An 11,240-nucleotide genomic window follows, 5' to 3' on the forward strand; every position below is an offset into this window, starting at 1 on the left:
CAATTAAGGGACTGGACAGAAATTACAGCGGGGTGGGCCGGTGTTTTGGGGGTGGGTTGCCATTTTTCGCGCAAGCATTTTTGAAAGGTCATAAAATTTTGTGCAAGCCTATGGGGGAGGGTCACCTTTTTTTATGCATCAAAGCTGAACTTGCATGTGCACGTATTGAAGAATATGGAATACTGAGAAAAGAAAAAATACCTCCTGGCACTTTCATTTTCTGCCATTTCCATTTTCGGCGCGCCCTTCGGGCGCAATTTTAAGGGTATAAAACAATGTATTGATGATCCAAGCAGCCACATTGATTTAACTAGATGTCATGATTTCTACTTATCCAACTCCTCTATTGTACATAATGTCCCCTATATGACTAACTGTCCCCTATTATGACGCTTTCAATAACAATTTGGGAGATTACTTATTTGATATCATTCTCCCATTGGCAATACATTAGGTATAGGTCAGTGTCAAATGTTCATGTCGCCGTATGTACATTTTTTATTTTTTGAGGACATTGACAGAATACAAACTATTCAGAATAGTGCAAAATGTCATCAATAACAACTGAAAGTTTCAGGTCGAACAACTTTTGAATACAATTTAGGATCAGATAACCTATGAGTTATTTGTAGTGTCCTCATAGCCTACAATGTATAGTGAATCAACATTTCGATGAAATTCCAAAATCAAATTTCTTGCACAACCATGGACTTGAAACCACTCTAGTCTAATCATTAACATTAATACTAATAATTAAGTGTACATAAATGCACAGATTTATTAAGTTTTGTATTGGAAAAAAAATATTCATAGTTTTGTCATAGACTGCTATGCATAGTGAATCGACATTTCAGTTAAATTCCAAAATCAAATTTATTGCACAACCATGGACTTGAAACCACTCTGGTCTAATCATTAACATTAATACTAATAATTAGCTGTACATAAATGCACAGATTTATTAAGTTTTGTATTGTAAAAAAAATATTCATCGTTTTGTCATAGACTGCTAGGTATTGTGAATCGACATTTCAGTTAAATTCCAAAATCAAATTTATTGCACAACCATGGACTTGAAACCACTCTGGTCTAATCATTAACATTAATACTAATAATTAGGTGTACATAAATGCACAGATTTACTTAGTTTTGTATTGAAAAAAAATATTCATAGTTTTGTCATAGACTGCTAGGTATTGTGAATCGACATTTCAGTTAAATTCCAAAATCAAATTTATTGCACAACCATGGACTTGAAACCACTCTGGTCTAATCATAACATTAATACTAATAATTAGGTGTACATAAATGCACAGATTTACTTAGTTTTGTATTGGAAAAAAAAAATTCATAGTTTTGTCATAGACTGCTATGCATAGTGAATCGACATTTCAGTGAAATTCCAAAATCAAATTTCTTGCACAACCATAGACTTGAAACCACTCTAATCTAATCATTAACATTAATACTAATAATTAAGTGTACATAAATAACAGATTTACTTAGTTTTGTATTGGAAAAAAATTATTCATAGTTTTGTCATAGACTGCCATGTATAGTGAATCAACATTTCAGTGATATGCCAAAATGAAATTTCTTGCACAACCATGGACTTGAAACCACTCTAGTCTAATCATGAACATTTATACCAATAATCGAGTGCACATAAATAGACAGATTTGCCAAGTTTTTATAGTTTTGTCATAGACTCCCATGTATAGTGAATCAACATTATCGATGAAATCTAAAAATTACATTGTTTTTACACGCATGCACTTTTTACCTGCCACTTCAAGCAAAGTACATTTACATAAAATTTTCACACACATATGATTTGAAATTTTTGGACAAAGCGTTATATCAGCCACATTTTCCTTCCTTTTGGGAGGGGATTTCAAAAGTATAGCAAGTCAGAAGGGGGTTCTTGAACACATTGCGGGTTTGTTGGGGGGTATTGAGTAACAGGGGAGGGTCATTTATTTTCATGCACGGATAAGGGGGAGGGTCACTAATTTCTGTGCATGAACTTTTGAAGGGTCGCTATTTTTGACGCAGCGGGTTTCGAAAACACCGGCCCACCCCCCCTCTGTAATTTGTGTCCAGTCCCTAATCTTAGTTAAATATCTGCTGAATATTGAACAGTAACTACACGTTGGATTGAGATCACATTTCATCATTATTCTTGAATCAGTTGAATGGGCTCGGCTACTGTTATCGCTGAAGCCATGGAGCTAAACACTTACCCGTACGTGTGTATATGCCAACAGACTATCAATGACCGGGCTCTAGTCTACGACATCGCCAACAGGAGTACTATTGACAATAACGCGAGCTACAGAAATCTACAGCTCACAGAGCAATGCCCGGGCCCGCTGCAGCAAGAAGCATCTGTTCTGTGGTCTGCCATGAACGCAGCGCGCCTATACACTCGGCTGTGGAGAATGCAACTCCACTACGGAGTTTACCCCGTCGGGGTGCAAACGAGAATTCCGAGTACAGATATCAAGTCAAGCGAAGGACATTTCATAGGTCTTCTTGTTATTTGGGGGTTATCTCGTTTGAAAGAGGATCCAGACCTACCCGGCAATCAGGAGGCACAACAACGAAGTTTGCGTAGCATCGGTAGGCCTAGCGTACACTAGCTAGCCGTTGGATCACTGCCATCGACCGTGCATAGGATCTCTCGATACGTCCCTATGTGTAGCCGTGCAATTTTCCTGCCAAATGCCGCGAAAACCCGCTCGTTTTGTCTATTGCTTCCTGTCATTTCACTATTTCTTGCCACGTATTACTAGAAGAAGTTAGAAATGTTGATCAACAGTGGGTCGTGGGCCAAGTCGTCGCGGGGCGGTACATTGTGGGACCGGATTCTCTTATATCCGTGTACATCAACGCGGTGACCGTCTCTCTTATCGAAGCAACAGCATCTCCCGTGTCCTGCTCTGGCTTGCCGATCATGGTCTTGAATGTAATTTTTGTGTCAGCTTGTTGCTGGTCTACATATATACAATGTTGATCATTTTAGTGATGTATTTTTACTGTGCCGTACATAGCAGTGTGTACAACCAGCGTGATCAAACCCATTTGTTCACTGTGACTGCGTGAAGTAAACTCAGCGACATAATGTGCCCAGTAGGCCTATTACTCGGGGAGCTAGGACCACCCCCTTTGCACCCCCCCCAGAACTAAACCAAACCAACTTTTTTAGGTTCCTTAGACGACCCAAAAACACAATCGAGATGTTCCCAAAAACAAAAGTGGCTGCAAGCCGGATATTCAAGATGGCGTCCAAAATGGCCGCCCGAAATAGGGGGTTTTCAGTAAATTGCATTAAAACTTCATATACAGGACTTAATATTAAAAAAAACTTAGTGAGACGAATGTGTCAGGGCACAATAAATGTTTATATGCATAAATAATTGCATTTCCTAATTATATATTCAAAATGGCGTCCAAGATGGCCGCCAAAATGGCTTTTTTTAATTTAAATGTCTTAGAAAATCTCAGCAAACACATAACAAACAATAATTTCAATTGGATTGGATTAGTTGGATCAAAAGACATTTATTAATAACAAACTTGCTCCATTTGCATAATCTCAATTAAAAATGGCATTCAAAATGGTGTCCAAAATGGCTGCCAAAGTGGTTAATTTTCCATTAAAGTCTCCCCTAATACGGAACATAACAGCAAACGAAAAACTTAATCATTTTAAAACATCAATAAAATGAGAACTTTGGTATGAAAAAACAAGAACACTTTACCAAATGTTTTCATTCTGAAGTTTTCATAATAAAGTAGTGTCAAAATGGCTCCAAAGGAGGGGGGTTTGGCCAAAATTTTTCAGACCAAAATGAATACACTTCTATTCTAACTACTATGTAAAGCTAAATTCGAAATATATCAAAGGTTAACAGTAAAAACAAAACAAAAAAGATGAATAACAATTGATATTGTGGCAGTTTATCACTTTCTGCTTACAACTTTTTTGTCTTTTGTCCAAAAAAATGGAAAAGAACAGATTACCATTCTGTAAAGCAAGTATTTTTCGCCATTATTACAATGTTAACGTAATGTAATTGTATATGGTCACTTTTTATGGTTTGCGATTGCTTCCTGCTTGCACATACCAGGTACTTCTGTCTGGCAAATTACAATTAGCTTTTACCAGTCACTATCGGAGTCTTCCAAATCTGAAATATCAGAATCCATAGTCCATAGTGTCATCTTCTTCTGACTCCGTAGCTTCTGGCAACACTTCCGCAACATCACGTTCTATGATTTCTTCTAGAAGAGTAGGAAGGATAGCTCCTTCAGTCCAGACTGGTTCGATGAGTTCTCCTGGCCTCCTTGTCCATCCATGAGCAATCGGAGGAGGGATGTCAGGTATGAGGATGTGTGCCATTTTCCACTGTGCTACACGGTAGTTTGCACGTTTAATGTGTGGGATTAGTGACTGTTTGCAAGGTGGTATCTTGGACAGATCTACCTTAGATTTCCTCGTGATAAGCTCACCTTCACCAACCATCTTCTTCAGCATTACAGCTCGAACAGCATTCACACTATGCATTCTTGGGATCCATACATGTAGCACACAAACTGTTCCAGACCATCAACAAGCTCATCATCTACTTCCAAATTATCACCCAGTCAAGCAAAAAATTAATGATATCTTGGTTTTTTGTCCAACTTCTTTATTGGAAGAATCTTCCCCTTACCCTTAAAACAGCAGTTGCAGTCCTCACCAGTAAAGCAGTAAATTCCCAATAATGATTCGCAATAACCTGGGCCAAGGTCGAAAGCCAGGTCAGATATATTTATTAACCCTGCTGTCTGTCTCTTCTGGTGTGGATCTTAAGCCACGTATTTCCACCTGCTCTACAGTTTCACCATCTTCTGCACTAATGAATTGGTATGCTACACCTTCAACAACAAGTATCATTTCCCTCCCGTCTAGTCTTCTTGCTGCTTCCTTACTACTCCACACACGAAGCATTATCTTGAACATTTGACTTTTGTTCTCATCATTTTGAAACACAAGGAAAAACACAAGGAAGCCTGTTGATTTTAAGATGTTCCTTGTCCTGTACCTGTTCTATGCCAAGGAGAATGGATACAAGAATGCAGTTGTTCATTCCCCAGACAGTGACATTTTCTTTATTTTGCTTTATTATTCTCACCAGTTAGCTCCTCTGGTAGTATACTTTGACACTGGCAGTGGAGCTAAGAGACGACTTATAAATATATCTGACCTGGCTTTCGACCTTGGCCCAGGTTATTGCGAATCATTATTGGGAATTTACTGCTTTACTGGTGAGGACTGCAACTGCTGTTTTAAGGGTAAGGGAAGATTCTTCCAATAAAGAAGTTGGACAAAAAACCAAGATATTATATCATGAATTTTTGCTTGACTGTGTGATAATTTGGAAGTAGATGATGAGCTTGTTGATGGTCTGGAACAGTTTGTGTGCTACATGTATGGTTTCCCAAGAATGCAGAGTGTGAATGCTGTTCGAGCTGTAATGCTGAAGAAGATGGTTGGTGAAGGTGAGCTTATCACGAGGAAATCTAAGGTAGATCTGTCCAAGATACCACCTTGCAAACAGTCACTAATCCCACACATTAAACGTGCAAACTACCGTGTAGCACAGTGGAAAATGGCACACATCCCCATACCTGACATCCCTCCTTCGATTGCCATGGATGGACAAGGAGGCCAGGAGAACTCATCGAACCAGTCTGGACTGAAGGAGCTATCCTTCCTACTCTTCTAGAAGAAATCATAGAACGTGATGTTGCGGAAGTGTTGCCAGAAGCTACGGAGTCAGACGAAGATGACACTATGGATATTTATTCTGATATTTCAGATTTGGAAGACTCCGATAGTGACTGGTAAAAGCTATTGTAATTTGCCAGACAGAAGTACCTGTATGTCAAGCAGGAAGCAATCGCAAACCATAAAAAGTGACCATATACAATTACATTACGTTAACATTGTAATAATGGCGAAAAATACTTGCTTTACAGAATGGTAATCTGTTCTTTTCCATTTTTTTGGACAAAAGACAAAAAGTTGTAAGCAGAAAGTGATATAACTGCCACAATATCAATTGTTATTCATCTTTTTTGTTTTGTTTTTACTGTTAACCTTTGATATATTTCGAATTTAGCTTTACATAGTAGTTAGAATAGAAGTGTATTCATTTTGGTCTGAACAATTTTGGCCAAACCCCCCCTCCTTTGGAGCCATTTTGACACTACTTTATTATGAAAACTTCAGAATGAAAACATTTGGTAAAGTGTTCTTGTTTTTTCATACCAAAGTTCTCATTTTATTGATGTTTTAAAATGATTAAGTTTTTCGTTTGCTGTTATGTTCCGTATTAGGGAGACTTTAATGGAAAATTAACCACTTTGGCAGCCATTTTGGACACCATTTTGAATGCCATTTTAATTGAGATTATGCAAATGGAGCAAGTTTGTTATCAATAATGTCTTTTGATCCAACTAATCCAATCCAATTGAAATTATTGTTTGTTATGTGTTTGCTGAGTTTTTATAAGACATTTAAATTAAAAAAAGCCATTTTGGCGGCCATCTTGGACGCCATTTTGAATATATAATTAGGAAATGCAATTATTTATGCATATAAACATTTATTGTGCCCTGACACATTCGTCTCACTAAGTTTTTTTTAATATTAAGTCCTTTATATGAAGTTTTAATGCAATTTACTGAAAACCCCCTATTTCGGGCGGCCATTTTGGACGCCATCTTGAATATCCGGCTTGCAGCCACTTTTTGTTTTTGGGAACATCTCGATTGTGTTTTTGGGTCGTCTAAGGAACCTAAAAAAGTTGGTTTGGTTTAGTTCTGGGGGGGGTGCAAAGGGGGTGGTCCTAGCTCCCCGAGTATATAGTGTCTCAATGTTCGTAGCCTTACATGAGTTTATAGATACACTACTGAAGTTCGTTTCCGATCTTAATATTTTAATATTGCATGATGACAAAGTGAGGAACCGCTCCCATCTTACTCCGATTGAAGTTGAGAAGACTTATAAATGTTTACAAAAATTTATGTTTATCAACAAAAAATCGCGCGAGCGCAGCGCGACGACCACTGCGCTTTAAGTTTAAGCTTTGGTCCACAACACTCAGTGAAAAAGTTTTTACCGCTGGAAATTTCGAACAACTACTGCTGGACTGATGCTAGATAACGTCAGAGCGCACATACGCTCTGACACCCTTGGTGTACATCTCGCTGTAGATGACATGGAACATGTTAAGATCCTAGACTAAGATCCATTTTGGTTTGAACGAGTTACCAAGGAGGCTATCTACATTCGGGCCCTGCAAACGTCCATTAATTAAAGAAGGGGGGTTGGCGTTATCATTTACCTGAGATCTTCACAATGTAGATCTCCACCATGTGCGCTCTGACGTCATTCGGCATTAGTCCAGCTGACGAAGGACACAGTCCTTGTTCGAAAATTTCTGGAGGTAAAATTTTCCACTTAGTGTTGTGTAACAAAGCTTAAACTTAACTATTACAATATCCCAACACAGATGAGCGTTCATATCAACACAGATGAGCATCTCACTTACGTTATGACTATTCGTTTGTCCATTTTTCAAAAGTGTCCGGTCACATGCAATATTTAGTTAGTTAACTGGTTGGTGTAGTGAGAGATTTGGAGTTTACTGGTTGGGGTAGTTACAGATTTTGGGGAGACCGTACCGTCGAAAAGCTTCGTGATTAGCGTTCTTGAAGGGTACATGTGCTAGAAATTGCACGGCGTGTTTCTATCAGATTGGTTTCCCATAATCTTTAATTACGTGGCGGTGTTGTAAGGGAGCGTTCAGTTATTATGGCCGGGGGTGGGCCGGCAAATTCTTCCTGCGCATCAGTCAAAATAAGTGAACCCCCCCTAACCATTGTACCAAAAAATTGATGACCCCCCCTTTCAAGATGACAAAAATTTCATGACCCCCCCCCCCCCACATTGCTTGAGTAAATTAGCTGCACACACAAACACCTCAGGGGTATGGAGCGATAGAATCCCCCCAAAAAAGAGCTTAGATTTTTTCAAATGACTTTCCTTACAAACTCAAAAGGTGTTAATGCTCAGATTTCCCATTCTGACTTGCTATAATTTTGAAATTACCCCTCAAAGGGTTGGACAGAAATTACTGGTGGATCGCAATATTTTTGCGCAAGCGTGTGTACATACATATTTTGATATTTGGATTTAATTAAAAATCAGCTGTTGATAATGTTGATTCACTATACATGGTATACATATATTTTCTCATACATGTATGAGAAATCTATGTAATACTTTCTCAATGCAAAACTATATCTATGCATTTATAGATATTTGATAATTTACATAAATGTACTTAAATGAAATAGGGTTGTTACAACTGGCATGTGGACAAAAAGTTTGACCTTAGAATTTCACCAAAAATGTTCATCCACTATACATGGGAGTAAATGATAAAATTGTGAATAATTTTTTTTCCAATGAAAAACTTGGTATACTTGTGCATATACAGACGTTCAATAATTAACATAATTGTACTTGATTAGAATATGATGGTTAAAGGTGCATATTATGTGTACAAGAAATCTGATTATGGAATTTCACTGAAAATGTTCATCCACTATACATGGGAGTCTATGAGGAAAGTATGAATATTTTTTTTTCCAATACAAAAATAGGTAAACCCATGTATTTATGTACTGTCGATTATTGATATCAATGTACTTGATTAGATTAGGGTGGTAACAAATGGATGTGTTCGCCAGAAATTGAATTTTGGAATTATACCAAAATGTAGATTCACTGTACATGGGAGTCTATGAGGAAAATATGAATAATTTTTTTCCAATACAAAAGTATCAAAATCTGTGTATTTATAGACATTTGATAATTCATTTTTAAGTACTTAGTTAGCCTAGGATGGTTACAGGTTGATATGTGTGCAAGAAATTAGATTTTGGAATTTCACCGAAATGCTGATTCACGATACACTGGAGTCTATGAGAAAACTAAGAATAATTTTTTTACAATGCTAAACTAAATTAATTTGTGCTTTTATAGGTGTTTGATAATTGATACAAATGTGCTTGATTCAAATAGGGTATTTAAAAGTTCAGATGTGGACAACAATTATGATATTGGAATTTCACCTAAAAGTATTATTTAACTTTTCAAGGTACCAGTAGTCTCAGTACAGGTAACTGTTAAATAATTTCCCTGACAAAACTTGCTATATCTCTAATATGTAAGTAATAGGAATTGTTCATTGCCCTCAGTGCAGTGAGCTTGATTTACAATAAGACAATAAGCCTCAGAGTTGTCAAGTAAAGATGTTCATGTGACAGATAATTATACTTTTGTTCAGATTTACCGGTGTATAACTTCAGAGAATGAAATCATGCAACGAATCATTTTTATCTCCCAGAATATTTCTGAACACCGAAACTGCTTTTTGACAGGACGGATACTTATGAAAATTAAGTGACCCCCCTTCTGAGCTGTTTGAAAAATACATGACCCCCCTTTGCAGTTTTCAAATTTGAGGTGAACCCCCCCCTGGATTTTGCCGGCCCACCCCGGCCATAATAACTGAACGCTCCCTAATGTGTCGAGCGCGCTCGGGTGAAGGGTTATATCAACAGAGACTGTATCAGAGACGGTATACAACAGAAACTCTACAAAACCTGGACTCATACAAATTATTAATCATCTTAGTTATATTACAACTTGTCTACCAACAAAAGATAATTTTGGCTGCGCAGATGATGTAGATACCAAGCACAGTCCCTCGTGAGCTATTCAGCTCTGGGACTTGTAATTCGCCCCATAGACGTGTGTACATAAGCGAGGGTTGTTTCTCGCTTATGTACAAACGTCTATGGGGCGAATAGACCCAAAGCTGAATAGCTCATGAAGGACTGTGATTCCAAGCCATGACTCGACTCATCTCCGGGCCGGGGGTTGGGTTGGGATGCAGACAGAGTCAATTCACGTATGTTATTATCGAGGTATTGTGTTTTTCTTGTTGAAGTAGAGAAAACACAAACAAATTTACTGGTTCTCATGGGAGGGGGCACTTGTTCAGACAAGTGGTCGTGGTGTGCGGCCGCACATAAAAAACCAGGGCCCATTTTAGACCTGAAGTCTCGTAATTTTAGGACCCAATTTCAGACCTCTTTGACCTTTGACCCAGGTCAAAAGTCATAGCGTCGAAATGTTATAGGGTACAGAACAAATATTTGCATGAAGGGTGAGCGGCAAAGCCTACTGCTTTACGGTGTTGCTGGCCCAGCAATGATTTGCCAAACACATTTCTGAAATATTAAATTTATTAGCGAAAGAAAATATCTTTCACTCCTACAAAATTTTGGTCCAGCTTCTGAAAATTATCAGTTATCTATCACCAGTTACAGTCTGACTGTGTGTGTGTCTGTTTTTTGTTGACGCGATATGTCAAGAACGGCTTATCGGGTCAGAGTCAATTTTGGTACATAAATTTTGTTTGAGAATGGCAAGAACTGATATATGTTTTGGTGGGTGTGGCTTGCATATTTCATTCTCATTTGCATAAATAATGACTTTAGAAAAAAACAGACACACATTAAGATATTTAGGAGAGGATACTTATTTTCCGGATAGAAAAGAAAAAGAAAATATAAACACATTAAGGATTAGTTAATTGGGTAGGGACTAGTAACATACTAATCAAGTCCAGCCCCCTACTATTCACAGTCACCGAATCTATCATTTTGCCATAGAGCGCCATGTTGAAGATTGAGGCTTAGCCTCGCTATTTGAAATAAATTCTATAACAATATAAGTACATAAATTATAAAAATTTGTGGTAGAATAAAATATAAATGAGAGGAAGAAATTTGTTAGATAAACAAGAGATAACGTTTCAGGTCTCTTTTAATTTTTGACTTTGATTTCACAGATCGTAAGTTTCTGAGATTTGGTTCCAGAGTGTTACACCAGAGTATTTCATTGAACTTTGTCCTCTAGAAGTGGTATATTTAGGGATGAGAAGATTTCTCTTATCTTTCGACCGAGTAAAATACAAATGTTGAATACTCAAAAACTAACAAGGAATTTCTGGAGGAAAATTTCCGCTTATGTTATCATAAACAAAAAGTACAGTTTTACAAGTATAATGCTTAAAAACATCAAGAATTGCCAACTCACGAAACAATGGTGT

Source organism: Ptychodera flava, assembly GCF_041260155.1.
Source record: "Ptychodera flava strain L36383 chromosome 3 unlocalized genomic scaffold, AS_Pfla_20210202 Scaffold_25__1_contigs__length_14229661_pilon, whole genome shotgun sequence".
NCBI classification, from domain to species: Eukaryota; Metazoa; Hemichordata; class Enteropneusta; family Ptychoderidae; genus Ptychodera; species Ptychodera flava.